Genomic DNA, 16206 nt, shown 5'->3' on the forward strand with positions numbered 1-16206 from the left:
GTAGATTTTCATGCATAATCAAAGCTGATTTTTCAACTCTCTCTGATGTTTATTTGTGTTATTCAGTTATCCATAAATAGAGTTTCTTTCCTAGGAAGTATAAACAAATGTCAAGTGGAAAAACATTTAAATCCAAGCAATCACTGCAAATGTTCCTGTTTATATTAAAATATGTCAGAATATTGTATAACTTTAGGTTCAGAAATGTACACGTTTTGTGTCAGCAGACTCAAATAATTTAATGAAAAATTTAGCTGTGATACTTTTATTTTACAAGCATCTGCAACTTTATATATATCTTTTCAATCAGGACCATACTATTCAAACCAAATAGCTGGTACTTAGCTAAATTTCTTCTAAGACTGCCATACCAGTCCACTGATTTTTGTTTCCGTGCTCTCATAACTACATTGGCTGGCTGCCTGCCTGCCTGCCTGCCTGCAATGTCTGAGAGCTAATTCTGAATTTGATTAGCAGATCACTGCCTTAAAGAAGGTATCCATTAATAATGCATAATCAGATTATACAGAGATCCTTTATTAGAAATCATCTGGGAGATATTCAACTTAGGCAAAAGTAAACTGGACTGTTAAAGATGTACGGTGAGAAAATAAAATGGAACAGACAGACACTTGATGTAAGCTGCCATAGCTCAAAAACAACTAACAGTACATACCAGTCAAGCATCTGCCCATATGTCAGTCAGCCTCTAATAATTATAGATAGGGGTTCTCAAAGGGTGTCCCATTTCCCTTAGGAGAAGCCTTTTGTCCTGGGATCCTACCAATCCTACAAACTTATTTTTCTACTTTTAGGTACCTGTGAAGCACCCAAGATAGAATGCACCAACAATGCCGCATACACTTTAAACCAACTGCAACTCATTCAAGTTAATTGCCATTCATTCCAAGGACAAGATGGTTCCAGCAGCAATGCAGCTTGGAAAGTCTATGCATGTAAAGGGCCATGCCACTCATCTTTTGTCCACAGTTTTGACTCAGATCAATCAGGACTACCTCAAAGGAGACATCTGTTTATAACCCAAGATTACACAGAAAACCACATTGTAAAAAGGTTTAAGAATTTGGAAATAACCATTTTCCCCCTAAGATATTATTTGAAAGACAAAACCAAGTCTGGACCCTCATTTTTTAAAATCATTTCAAGTCATATTGAAAATGAGAAGGCAAAACAAAAACAAAAACAAAAAAAAGGAAAGAAAAAAGAAAAAAAGAAATAGACATGCACCGGTGAATCCTACTTAATGTTTGGATTCAATAAAACTTCTGCCAGGAAGCACCGACACATGCAAGCCCTAGAAAATTAATTAATAAAGGCTTGCCTAGTTCTTGCATGGCTTCTTCAGCAAGGAAGCTAGAGAACTTTCAACAGAATCTGGATTTTATTTCATTTAACTCCAATGAAAACTCAGCAGTGCAGCTTTAAAGAATTGTATGCATGTTATTAGTCCATAACTTTGAGCTAGTTTCTCCATTCTACTAAAAAAAAAAAAATAAAGTGAGTGAGATACTGATATTTGAAAAGATGTCTTGTAACCGCTACTCTCTTTGAGTTTTATTAAACCATAAAACATGACTCCCTACCATTGCCCCACACTGAGTAGGGCTTTGTACATATCATAACCATAACTGCTGGTTATGAGAATGAAGAGGCAACAGGTTTTTTGAAAACTCTTGGAATGATGCGCTGCCCATCATGTGCAGAAGTGTGTACATGTGTTGGAAGGTGTGGCAGGAGCAGGGTGAGGTCAAACTGGTTGCATGAACCCCCAGGCAGATGGAAAGATCTTTGCCAGACATAGAATGGGGGCACAGTTGAAATGAAGTAGAGACTACTAAAGTTTATCGGAAAACGAAAACAAATGTTTATGAAAATGTTCTTTTTTTAAAAAAAACTTTTCACTTGTGTTCCTAAAAGTTTCAGATCCTTTGCAACCTGGAAAAGAAAAGAGTCCAGTCACTTGGTGAAGGCAATAGCACCATGGCTCATTACTCACTGTGGTGCACTGATTCCCAATGGCAGAATATAAATGTACAGCCTTCTCCGTGGTAAACATACATTCATCACAAGAACTTAAAATGAGTCACGATTATATAGAGAGCACATAAACTAGGGCAGAGAGAAAATATATCAAACTTGCAATGTATAGAAACAAATGACCTTATTATGGTAGCTTTGGGTGTGACAGCAGACTACTGATAAACAGCACAAGCTTTTCATAGCACAGGCCCCCAGGAATGCAGTTATGTTGAAGCATACATGGCATTGACAGGAGAACGTAGTAGCTTCTGCCTGTTTAGCACCTACAGCCCTTAATAAAGGAACCACTGAACAGAAGCTCTGCACAAGACCTATCACAGGACTCATTTGTCTAACCTGCACTCTGCCCACTAATCTATATCTTCAGAGGATATTTTTAAATATTTTTATCTTCAATGGCTGCCATTTTTTAGGATAAGTCACCTACCAAATAAATGTGCCTATCTTTCCCTCAAACATAAATTTATACCCCCAACAGATCTGGATGGATATAATAAGATTCCGTACCAGTGACAAGTCACAGATCCATTACCTTTCCACTCTTCAGACATTGTAAAGGAGAAATTGCTCTTTTTAATGTTCATATACAGTACTGGAAGATCACACAGTAACAGTCATGCTATTTTTGTGTATAGGAAAGTTATTAGAGAAATGAGTTTTTAGCGATTCCTAATAGTCTACTGCAGGGGTTTTCAACCAGGGCCTCACAGGGTACTTGGCAGTGGGCACCACCACACCACTGGCACTTCCACTGCCGCTGTCGCTGATCCTTGGGGGATCCCCTTCCCCCCGTTCATTGACTGGCTGCTGCCCCCCATCCCCACTCATCAACTGGCTGCTGGGGGACTTCTTCCTTCTTGACCAACTGCTGGGAGTACACTGACCCAAAAAACTTGAAAACCCCTGTTCTACTGATTTTTATGAACTAAAATCTTTTTTCTTTTATATGTAAGAAGACCACTGAGACTTCAGTATAATTGCAAGGAACCAGCAGAGAGAACACAAACACACACACATTTAATACAATTTCATATGTGGAAGAGATGTCCATGAAAAAAATTGAAAATACATGTGTTTCATAAGGATATTATCCTGCATTTTTGATCACTTCATCTGCTCTCTCTTCTCACTAATCTATCTTTCCTTTGACTTATTCTCACATCATTATATCATAAAACAGAACATAGAACTTACTATACTGGCTCAGACTTGAAATTCAATTCAGCCAGTATTCTGCCTCCAGCCATGATTAGTACTAGATACTTCAGAAGGTGAAAAAGCCTACAGAAGACAAATGTGGGATATCTCTCTCCCACAAAAAAGACAAAGATCCACATCCTTACCTCTAATAAAGATTGGCTGAACTCGTGAAGAATAAGGTTTAATATCCTTTTCAAATGTTTGTGTTCTCATTAATGATAATGTTGGATATTCTTGATATCTATATAAATATCTAGCTCCTTTTAGAATTGTGTGAAGGTCTTGACCTCAGTGACTTCCTGTCCATAATTTAATTATGTGTTATGTAAAAAAGTACTTCCTTTTGAATTCCCCACCTTTTAATTTATTGCATGTTCCATTGTTCTTTCATTATGACATAGAGAACTGGTGATCCTGATTTACTTTCTCTAGACCAGTGGTTCTCAACCTTTTTAGACTCAAGAGACCCCTTGAAAAATGCCAGCTCTTAGCTCTCTCTCTTTTTTGACTACAGAAAAATAATAGATCATTTCTCCTGTTATAAAGAATGCAGAAAGATCACAACAGGTCAGCATGTTTTTGACACAATGGAATCCAATTTGTAATTTCTGGGTTCATCTTATGACTCATATGCACGCTTAAGACAGCTAATGTTGTGTAGCACCCTTAAAAAGATCTTGTGGAACACTAGTCACTGCTCACTTGATTATTTCACATTTTTATCATGTCCCTTCTTACTTGTCTCCCTACCAAAATTTACATTTCAGTCTTTTCATCTGAGTTTTCCATCTCCTAATCAGTTTGGTTGCTCTTAGCTGAACCTACCTCTCGTTCTCCAATACCATTTTTTTGAGACAGTGACCAACATAGCACCATTAATAAAGGCATATTCTTTCTATTCCTTGTACTTCCTATGAACTTACTAGCTTGCCAGCTGAACAGGTCTTAATTTCTTCACAGTGACTATGTTTCTTTCTTGAGCTGATTCATCTAACTTAGGTGTATGAAGTGAAAGGGCAGCTTAAACTGAATGTGACACTGTGCATTTATGAACACTGGACTCCATTTGTCATTGTGCTGTCCATTCACCTTTTTTAAGTCTCTGAAATCCCTTACAGTCCTCCCTAATAGTGACTCTCCTAAAACTCTTCATCTGAAAACTTTGGTACCTCTTTACTCACTTCATGCTCTAAATCACTGATAAAAATATTCAACAATGCTGGACCCATTTTCAAAGCATGAAAACCCTTGCAATTTATTTTTTACCACGATGAAAATCAACCATTTAATCCTACCATTTTTTTTCTATCATTCAGCCAGTTTTTAGTCCATTACAGTATTTGCTTTCTCACCCTATGGCTACTAAATTTCCTTAGTAGATTCCTATACAGGACTTTGCCAAGAGCTTAACAAGACACAATTTTCCTTTGCAGAACCTATGCTGGCTAGACACTAGATCTTCCTCAACTTTTCACCATTCCCATGGTCCACTGCAAATAGCTACCAGTTCTAAACAAAAGAATGAACCTGCAAGAAAAAAAAGCACCTTCTTTCTGCTCCTAAATCTGGAACCCTTCTCTCTCCTTACCTGTCTCCTGTAAAAAAAAAGAAAATCCCAGAATGGATACAATTTAGTTCTGTGTTATTTATACTTTTTCTACATACGAAAAGGTCACAAGAACAAAATCCAATATTTGTAGTCAAAGAGCGCTAGACATAAATTTCCTGTGACTTCAATGGAGCTAAGATTTACCCAGAATTATTCTTAAGAAGCTGCAGCTTTTACAGTTCACATTAAGTATGTCTCACATGTCTCTTTCACTGTTTTCAGTCTTGTCCTCCCATGCCCTTTCTCAATCCTTCGAAGAATTAAGCATATGCTTAACTTTAAATATGTGATTAGTCTCACTGAAGTGAGTGGAACACTCAATCACTTCGATATTCAGAAGATAATGGAAAAAGCAGAAATAATTGATAGGATAAAGCGGGGGGGGAGTGATTAGTCTCATTGAAGTGAGTGGACCACTCTTAAAGTTAAGCACATAAATAAGTCTTTGTAAGATAAGGGTCTTAGTTACTCATTATGTGCTTTATCATATCTCACTTAGCCTGCAAGTTCTTAGGGGCAAGGATCTCTTATGGGTGGTTTTTTGGTCTATCGTCATCTACCATCATGTGTCACTTTGACTTTATAAGAACAATTTAAACCATTATACAAAGAAAAACATAATTTCTCTTGGTATTTTTAAAGAAAGATTTCTCTTAGATTTTGAGTGGGTACATGAGACAAAAATCTTACTAGAGCTACCAGTGAATCAATCATATATGACAAAAAAGATGTGTATATTAATCCACCAGTGGCTCTAAATAGCATCTAAGAGAATATTTTAAGTAGGCAAAACTGACATTTCATTATTTTCATACCACTATTCTGTGGTTGTAGGAAAACATTGTTGATTTTTCATAGCAACCAGTGACCAGGCACTTATTTGGTGTACAATTTAAAACCGCTTATTTCAATTTTTTTAAGTCTACTTTTAAGAATATCTGAGAAAATTTATATCACTTAAAACATGTTTATTTTGATTTATAAACTGGAATTGAAGATATTTCTTGGATCTACATCCTATCACTGAGATTTAAAACAAAAATTCAAAGTATGTTTCCAAGCAACAGAGAACCGCCAAGTGCTTAAACAGAAATGCATACCAAGGGACATGTGTGGTGTGGCTGTTTTGTGTCATGCTTTCTGGAGAATCTGCCCCCTAATCTAGCTCAGCTGTCTCAAGAATAATCACTACAGTATAAAGGTGAGCTTTCAGTAATGCAGAACTGGTGTGTAAACTCTTATCCTTACTGCTGAAATAGCAATGGAAAAGGAAATACTTCAACCTTCTCCTCCCCAACCTACCTCCCGCAGCCAGTCCTAGTCTGCAGTTTCAGACCTGTAGGGATGTTTGCTGCTGGCATATATTAGGGATCTTAAGAACTTCTCTAATTTGCCATAGGTAGAGCAAACCTACACAGAGATGTGCCAGGAAGGGGAGCACAAGCATAAGCTTTCTCTTTGCACTAACACACACCAGGACCAGCACTCAGTGAAAATCAGCTAAATCCTAGGATCCAATTCTTTCTCTGGAAAAGAAATATCATAAATGTTAGGTCAAAAGTTGGAAGAGCAATATCTAAAAATCACTTTAGTTCTTAGATACCACTTAGGTAAAATTTATATCTAGTTCATGAAATATTCTTAAATATTACTCCTAAGATCTATGGTGGCTTCCTGCAAAATATTAAGCACAACCAAGCGTTTTGTGCTTGTTCGTTTTTTTAAAAGTAATACATGGGAGCTCTACGAAGCACTCTACTGGATTTTTCCAAACAAGATTTTTAAAACAGCTATATGGCCAAAGCAAAGCTCTAATCAGTTAAACACATATCTTATTTAGGTAATAAGTAGTTATCAACACAATGTGCGATAGATAGACATGCTTTATGGGATATGCTTATTTGTTTGCTTCTGTATTAAAATCTCTGTTGGCATCAATCATATTTTACCTTTTATCCTATCAATTATTTCTTCTTTTTCCATTATCTTCTGAATATTAAAGTGCACAGAGTTGCATATTAGCAAAATAGAGCAAGAGAACACCAAGAAAATTGCCTTTTTTCCCCTAAAATTCACTTTGCTATATCAGGGCAAATCTGATTGAATCATTGGTTAATTTTGTGTTGTATCATTTACCAAAAAACAGAGAGAAAGACAAATTCTTAGAGTGTGTTAGCCAAGAGCATTTTATCCTTTATTCATCAGTGGTAAATGAGTCAGATATGAGTTGGCCAGAAAAAGAGCTGCTTTACCCAAAATCTGAATTTAAAATGAGTCATCTCACTCCAAACACCAATATATCCTCCAAAATAACTGGCAGGCACTTCCTGCAAAAAGATTCATGTTGTTGCTCTCTTCTTCTGGAAAGCCTGATCTTTCACAACTGAGGTCAACGGGACCTTTACCATCAACCCAGTGAAGCAGCCCAGGTGCTGGCAGTAGGGATTACATTGATTTTAAGAAACCGGGCTATCCTCTGGAATTGTTCTGAGAGACTGAAGAGGCATTTGACATGATTCAGTTGGCTCTGGGGCCTACCTAACTTACAGAAGCATCTCCTGGATGCCTGACGGGTACTACATGCTCTGACCCTGACCTCAGCACAACTCTGCTACCCTTCTCACATGTCCTAAACTAGGGCTTGCAAACTGCCCTAATATATGCCAGCAGCCAACAATCCTAAGGTTCTGACATTGTAAAATAGAAGTGGCATATGTAGATGTCCATTTCTTCACCATCAGAAAAATACTCCTGCTATTCTAACAGCAAAGATAAAAGACTATATGGGAGGGATCCTCTGAAGCAACCATACACTACACTCATCGGTGTGTGAAGTGAAACAACTGTTATACTGAAAAAAAGATTTCAGGGCTTCTTTACACCATTCTAGCCCTCTAAGTTGACAAACTGTTTAATGGACTTATACTGGTGTAAAACTGAAGTAATGCACTGATGATCCAAGCCCCATATTCATCATAATACACTAGAATTTCATTTGGCACTGAGTTCATTCAATTCTCCTTGGGAAGCTTCCAGAATTGGACCCTAAAAGCAGATTTTGAGAATAAACTATCTTTGTTGTTCATTGTTAACATCGTTTTGAAGAAAGCTCCTTTTATTCACCGATTCACACAGATTCACAGAAGTTTAGGGCTGGAAGAGACCTCATAAGATCATCCAACAGGAAGAAAACTAAAAGCATGATGACCCAAATTATTAAAAAGTCTAACTCCCTGGTCTAATGAGATATCACCAAACTTGTCCCTGTCACATATGGCATTGCTTGTTTTGGGTGACTGCTGTGTGTGTTTTGAATATGGTAACAGAATTAGCAACGCAGGCATGCGAAGGTTTAACTGTTTTCTGGTGAAAAACCTCTATAGCACCACAAAATACATTTCAAGTGAAGCCATTTTTCCATAGACCAATTTATCACAACATATTCATCCTTGTAACAGTCCAGAACTGACAAAGTATAATGTATCTGGCAGCCGCATGAATTCCACTTGTCTGCATATCAGTACATCCGTTTTTCTCCTACTCCCTTCAGCTGTGCTCTAAATTTATTCTTTGTCAAGAATGGGTGGAAAGTGCAGCAGGTTATCAATAGGTAACATATTTACATAACTATAAGCAAATACATTGTTAGAAGTGCTGCTTTTGCTTAAATAGCTATAGAATGAATTACTATTCAATTGCTATGGGTGCTTACACACATGCAGCGAGGCCACTCTAATGCACTGTAATTACAGCATATTGGAGCAGACTCAGTTAATTGAATCTGCTGGATTGTGGAAATCACCACACTCCAGCAGACTTCAGCCTCTTGTGTATCAGTGTCCCCACACTGAAAAATGACAGCAGGGGGCGCTTCAACTAAAACTCACTTGACAAGCTCTAGTTAAAGTGCCCCCGCCACCATTTTTCAGTGCAGGGACACTGATAGGTGAGACACTCCAGGCGCTTTAATTACAGCATCTCTGAGAGCTGCTCTAATTAAAACATCCCCCTCTCCACTCCCAGAGCACATGTATAAATATCCTATGATTTTAGGTTAGGAAAGGCTCATAACATAAATGCAATTACTAGTGATTATAAACTACGTAATTTTATGTGTAAAATTATTTGTATTTTATTTCAGACAGCATAAATTTAGCTTTATTTAAGTAAGATGAGTTACCAAGCCCTAATTTATAGTGCCCTCACATTCCAGACTTAGAAAAGCTATCTGAATTTTACATCCTTGTCTAATGAAGGAATCTAATAATTTTATCTAACACATTTAGATGGAATTTAAAGGCAGCTGCAGGGAGGTTTGGTTACACTCATCTCAATCAGTCTGACTGAGGGATTAGAAATTGAAATAGACTCTAACCACCTACTAGCAGGCCTCATTAAATTTTGAGGTAGACCTCCCTTGATTCTTAATAATGCTTATCTCCCACCATTTGCATCAAGGTCCAATGCAATCTTGAAATGGGAATTGTTATATAATGCTTTTGAGATGATCCAAAATTAATTTCCAGAATTAAGAATAGCAGATGGTGTTAATGCTTGAATTGATGGCACCAACATGCATGATAATGAAGATGTCATAAATGAAAGACAGGGAATCCCCTCTAGCAACTTTATGTAATAAGAAATGAAGGAGGGTGATGCCTCATGAAATTCAGTCCAGGAAGAATATCTGAATGTTTAATGGATGAACTAATAAAGGCATACCCGGGACATTCATATTTGTTACAGCTAAGTGAGTAACAGTGATCGATTATATATTAATAGAACCACATACATGGTATAAGTATTGAAAATTTTGAATTATGAAGTTGTGCATTTGAAATTTTGCCATGTGTAGAAAGTGACCACTTCCTCTCTAAAAATTCCATTAGAATGTTATGGAAAGCCTTCCCCAAAACTATACAACTAGCCGCCAAATTAGAAGTAATCAATAAAAAAAGAAGTTGATGAAATAATGAGTTACAAGAGAAATGTGTTGCTCTATTCAAAGATACTTTCTCAGGCCACTTATCACATATTCTCAAAGTACAAGAACCCCAAGATGCAATTTCATAATATGTTTAACAGTTGGAAAATACAAAAGAGAATGTTTTGATTGGGGATAGGCAGTATAGGTGAAAAAAAACATTATTTTATAAGGACCACACCAAAGCTTAAGATAACTTAATAGATGCCTTGGAGAAAAAGTCCAAAAGTGACTGTACCTGCTTCCAACAGATTAAGAAGATTAACATATACTATAAAAATTTTATAAACAGAAATGAAAAATAATATCAAATGAGGCTATGGAAGGAACTGGTAGCTGCAGGGGAAAATAATGATAACTGACATTTTTGGCAAATTATAGCCAAAGGGACAAAAGAAATAGCTGAATTCCTAATATATATATATTCCTGAGGATAGATTTATTTTATTTAAAAAAAAAATAAGTTTAACAAGTTACTCTCAGATGGTGAAGAAAATGGTGGCTTCTTGCTGAAGGACATTTTATCTGTTAAGCTACAAACAGATCATTATCTCACCTCTGAATCTCAAGTAAGAATATATATATCCTTATTGAGAAATTTAAAGGCCCCCTGGCCTTGATCTTCTTCCTCCAAAAATCTTCAAGGAATTAATTGACTAGTAGTATCTGACTTTGACCACAATTTTTAATATAATTATTTTAGAAGGCATTAGAAAGAAAATGTAATAGTCCCAAATTTTAGGGTGCATTACAGGATTGCCATAGCCCTGTCCAATGGCTTCCTAACCAAGACATGGGTATAATAAGGATGTTTGCTTGCTCATCTACTTCTTAAATTTATTCTTGAATGATCTAAAACAGGTGTTAAGAAGGAATTGATTCCACATACCCACAATACTGAATTACCCTATTTCTGTCTTGCTTTATGCAGATGATGTATTAGTAATGTCATAGTGGCCGCATCTACATGAGACACTGTCTGCACAGTCATTTAGTACTCTGTATAAACAAGTACTAAATGACTGTCCAGTAACCAGAGTTACTGCACAGTAGCATCCCCTAATAGCTTTAGGTGATGCTGACTGCTCAGTAGCTCATGACTACTGTGTGGTAGCATCACATCATGCTTCAAGCCACATGATACTACCGTGCAGTAGTAATGAGCTCCTGTGCAGTCAGCATCTCACATAGACGCAGCCAATGTGTAACCATTTGGGGCCTGTCTTATACTCCTTAATTGTATTTACATTACTTGCACAAAGAATCAGAGCCCAAATCAAATACAATTCCCCTGCTTTGTTTTATTGTCCACTGGTTCATTTTATCTTTTTATATAATCATATACTATGCTTTAATTTTATGTAAGCTGGTAGAATGCATAATTGTATTATATGTCTTTAGCAAAAATTATAAATTATATCAATAGTATTTTATGATAAAACTTTACAAATTGTTATAGCTATACACACACACACACACACACCCCCTATATATATATTAGGGCTGTGTGCAGCTTTGGTTGCCGATTTGATTCAGAGAAGATTCAGCCCGATTTGGCGTCTGAATCTCAAAATCCAAATCAAATCAGGAGACTGATAAAAAAGGTCTGAATTGATTCAAAGCTTCCAAATTGATTCAGAAAAGATTCTGAAAAAGGTTTGGAGATTTAGGCAGTCCTCGCTCGCCACTACAAGAAACTGGGCCCATACTCCGTGCAAGTAAGTAGGGCATGGGGGGGAAGCTGGAGGTAGGTGGAGGGGTCCATGGGGGTCCCAAGCCAGGCCCCATCCCCTGCCTGCTCCCCCATTCCCCCTGAGTGCCCCTCGGCCCCTGCCCGCTCTCCCAGCCTCGTCAATGACTGCCCCACCTGGCCCTAGCATCCTGGCACTTAAAAAAAAAAAATTAAATGCCCGGCACTCACCAGCTGCTGAAGCAGCCATCGGGGTGTCTGTGGGCTCATGGTAGAACCTCCCCATACAGTGCAGGGCAGTAGAGGGCAACAAGGATCACCCCTCCCCTGCCAACCTGGCAGGAGCCGGTGACTTTAGGGCTTTTTTTTTTTTTAACTGCTGGGATATTAGGGCCAGGTGGGGCAGCCATTGACGGGGCTGGGAGAGTGGGCAGGGGATGGGGCCCGTTTGACTCAGAGATTTGGTCAATTCAGCGGCGGTAGAATCTCCAAATCAGATTTGGCTAAATTGATTCAGGACAGTGATTCGAATCACCAAATTGAATCACTGTTCCCCGAATCTGAATCCTAGCCACTTTGCACAACCCTAATAATATATATATATATATTCATTTTATTCTATTTAAGCAAAAGCTGTAAATAAACTACTACTACACATTTTAATTTAAATATCTGAATTCATTTTTTGCCATGTGTTATCATTTCAGTGCTAAAAAAAGATCAGCTGTCCATTACTGACAGAAAAATAAGATCCTTCCACATTTAAGTATGTGCTTGTAATAATAATAAAGACAATAATAATTTAATAGAGTCCAGTCAGAATCAGCAAAGTAATTATGTAAATATTGCGAATTTATTAACTAGATGTGTGCCCTCTGTGTCTTGGTTGTGCATCAGTTTACTTTAATGCCAAACTCAAGTTTTTACATTATGAGAAATAATGCAGCTACCAAAGATTCTATGGCCACATCCACACATACAGGGGTGTGCACTTGTAGTGCCACAAGTAGTAGCGGCACAAATTTGTGCCGGTAATTTGTGCCTCTGTGCATGCACCTAAATGTGCCCTTTGTCATGCAATACATTGTGCTGCTTTTGGCAAACTGCCCTTGCCCAGCTCCTCTTCACTCTTCAGCCAGTGGGGAGCTGGAGGCATGTATAAACTGGTGGCCTGGTAAGCATCCCAGGGCTACTTGCCCCCAGAAGCTTAGGCCCAGCCATTTGGTGTCTGGGGACTCTAGCTCCCTGTACTAGCTGAACTGCAGCAGCAGACCTGACCTAAAGTGTCCCCTGCACCCTGTACCCAATGCAGCAGTCTGGCAGTGGGACTGCCACCTTGTTGAGACCTGCTGCCACCTGCTACAGCATCTGCCTCCTTGAACCTGTGGCCCCATGGCTGCCAGACCTGGACAGGAACCACACAACCACCTGGGCTGTGGTATGGACACTCCACCAGGCCCATCTGAACCTCTGGGCCAGCTGCCAGTGAGTTGTGGCTGCACAGTAGCACCACTGCATCCAGGGAGCCCAGTCCAGGGCCAAAGTGAGCTGTCTAGCTCAGGCCTGCAAGTACCAGCTGCTTCTGCTGGGGAGAATGAAGGTAATCCCACTGGCCCCTGGTGCTGCCCTCTGCCCCATGGCTGCCAGACTGGACCCAACCAAAGAAGAGGACAGTGATGAAGATCCTGACATTGCCCCCTGCATCCACCACTACATCTGGGCCTGGGACACCAGTAAACACTGGTGGGAGCACATAGTCCTCCCCACCTGGGACAATGGATGCTGGGTGTAGACATTCAGAATGTCAAGGGTCACATTCATATTGAGCAACAGGACACCATGATGTGCCTGGCCCTCTCCCCAGAGAAGTGTGTGACCATAGCCATCCTGTGGCTGGCCATGCTTGCCAGCCTCAGATATGTGGCCCAGCCTTTTGAGTTCATAGAGTCATAGATTCATAGGTGTTAGGGTCGGAAGGGACCTCAATAGATCATCAAGTCCGACCCCCTGCATAAGCAGGAAAGAGTGCTGGGTCTAGATGACCCCAGCTAGATACTCGTCTAACCTCCTCTTGAAGACCCCCAGGGTAGGGGAGAGCACCACCTCCCTTGGGAGCCCGTTCCAGACCTTGGCCACTCGAACTGTGAAGAAGTTCTTCCTAATGTCCAGTCTAAATCTGCTCTCTGCTAGCTTGTGGCCATTGTTTCTTGTAACCCCCGGGGGCGCCTTGGTGAATAAATCCTCACCAATTCCCTTCTGTGCCCCTGTGATGAACTTATAGGCAGCCATAAGGTCGCCTCTCAACCTTCTCTTGCGGAGGCTGAAAAGGTCCAGTTTCTCTAGTCTCTCCTCGTAGGGCTTGGTCTGCAGGCCCTTGACCATACGAGTTGCCCTTCTCTGGACCCTCTCCAGGTTACCCGCATCCTTCTTGAAGTGTGGCGCCCAGAATTGCACGCAGTACTCCAACTGCGGTCTGACCAACACCCTATAGAGGGGAAGTATCACCTCCCTGGACCAATTTGTCATGCATCTGCTGATGCACGATAAAGTGCCATTGGCTTTTCTGATGGCTTCATCACACTGCCGGCTCATGTTCATCTTGGAGTCCACTAGGACTCCAAGATCCCTTTCCACCTCCGTGCCACCCAGCAGGTCATTCCCTAGGCTGTAGGTGTGCTGGACATTTTTCCTCCCTAGGTGCAGCACTTTGCATTTCTCCTTGTTGAACTGCATCCTGTTGTTTTCTGCCCACTTGTGCAACCTATCCAGGTCTGCCTGCAGCTGTTCCCTGCCCTCCGGCGTGTCCACTTCTCCCCATAGCTTTGTGTCATCTGCAAACTTGGACAGAGTACACTTCACTCCCTCGTCCAAGTCGCTGATGAAGACATTAAAGAGTATCGGTCCCAGGACCGAGCCCTGCGGGACCCCACTGCCCACACCCTTCCAGGTCGAGACCGACCCATCTACCACGACTCTTTGGGTGCGACCCTCTAGCCAATTCGCCACCCACCGGACTGTGCAGTCATCCACATCACAGCCTCTTAACTTGTTCACCAGTATGGGGTGGGATACCGTATCGAAGGCCTTCCTGAAGTCTAAGTATACGACATCCACCCCTCCTCCTTCGTCCAGGCGTTTCGTAACCTGGTCATAAAAAGAGACTAGATTGGTCAGGCACGATCTGCCCGCCACAAACCCATGCTGGTTTCCCCTCAGCATAATTTGCCCTGCCGGGCTCTCACAAATGTGAGCCTTGATAATTTTTTCAAAGACTTTACCAAGGATGGAGGTGAGACTGACCGGCCTATAGTTGCCCGGGTCCTCCTTCCTCCCCTTTTTGAAAATGGGGACCACGTTAGCCCTTTTCCAGTCCTCCGGGACTTGGCCCGTGCGCCACGAGCGTTCGAATATTCCCGCCAGTGGCTCTGCAATGATGTCGGCCAGTGCCTTCAGCACCCTCGGATGGCGCCCATCCGGGCCTGCCGACTTGAAGGCATCCAGTTCTTCCAAGTGACTCTGCACCACCTCAGGATCTACGTATGGAAGTCTGGCGCCTTGCTGCTGCCTCTCTACAATCCCAGTGAGAGACTTGTCGTGCCCCTCGCTTAGGAACACTGAGGCAAAGAACTCGTTGAGGAGTTCAGCCTTGTCCCCCCTATCTGTCACCAATTGTTTCTGCCCATTTAGCAGCGGTCCTATTCCTCCCTGGGCCTTCCTTTTACTCCCAATATATCTAAAAAACAATTTCTTGTTGTCCTTTGGGGAAAGTCCACCACTGACTGAGATGTTCTGGATGTTTGTGGGGCCATCCAGGATGTCTCAACCAACCGGATCAACTGGCTGGCCAAACCTAGGGAGCTGGTGGTGGGGTTTGGGGCCTTGGATTCCTCAACTGTTTTGGGGCGCTTGATAGGACCCACATCCCCATCCTTTGTCCCCTGGCCGAGAGTGGCAGTATGTCAACTGGCATGATGCGCACTTGGTGGTGCTTGAACCAACTGTAGACCACCACTGCTGCTTCACACACACTTACTCTGGGTAGGCTAGGAGTGCCTATGATACTGATGTGCTGCACCACTCCCCAGACTGATAGAGGCACAGATCTTCACCCCAGGGATCCAGAACCAGATCATCAGGGAGGGTGCCATTCCATCAGTGATCATGGTGGATGCTGCATACCTGCTCCTCCCCTGGCTGGTATGCACCTGGATGCTCGGTAGCAGTGCTACAATGAGGCCCTTACCTGCTGCCAATGTACCAATGAGCATGTGTTTGGTCAGGTGAAGGGGTGCTGGAAGAGCCACATCACTTGCCTGGGGCCAGCACTGCAGCACATACCCCACATCATCACTCCACTGTGTCCTCCATAACATGTGCGAGTCCCAGGGAGAGGTCTTTGAGCCCTAGTGGATGGAGGAGTGTGGCAGGGCACTGTTTGTTCCTGCCACTTTAAGGGCCTGAGACAGAAGCCAGCAGGTGTCTGATTAGGGCAGCCATTTTAGATTCAGGGTTGCCCAAATAAGCAGGGCATTTCACTGCTGGGAGCCAGACAAAAACATTGCTTGGCTGCAGGTATCATCTGGAGGTGAGGGAGGAGCTGCAGGGGATGGATAGGAGGCTCCTGGTCCTGGGTACGACCTAAAACTGTATCCTGCTGGGAGT

General features: G+C 41.3%; 1 protein-coding gene across 1 annotated transcript in view; it reads right to left on the bottom strand.

Annotated features, from left to right (window-relative positions):
- HDAC9 (histone deacetylase 9) overlaps nt 1-16206 on the bottom strand; it is a 657492-nt gene that overhangs the window by 7102 nt on the left and 634184 nt on the right. The window lies entirely within an intron of this gene.

Source organism: Alligator mississippiensis, chromosome 5 (assembly GCF_030867095.1).
Source record: "Alligator mississippiensis isolate rAllMis1 chromosome 5, rAllMis1, whole genome shotgun sequence".
Classification (NCBI taxonomy): Eukaryota; Metazoa; Chordata; order Crocodylia; family Alligatoridae; genus Alligator; species Alligator mississippiensis.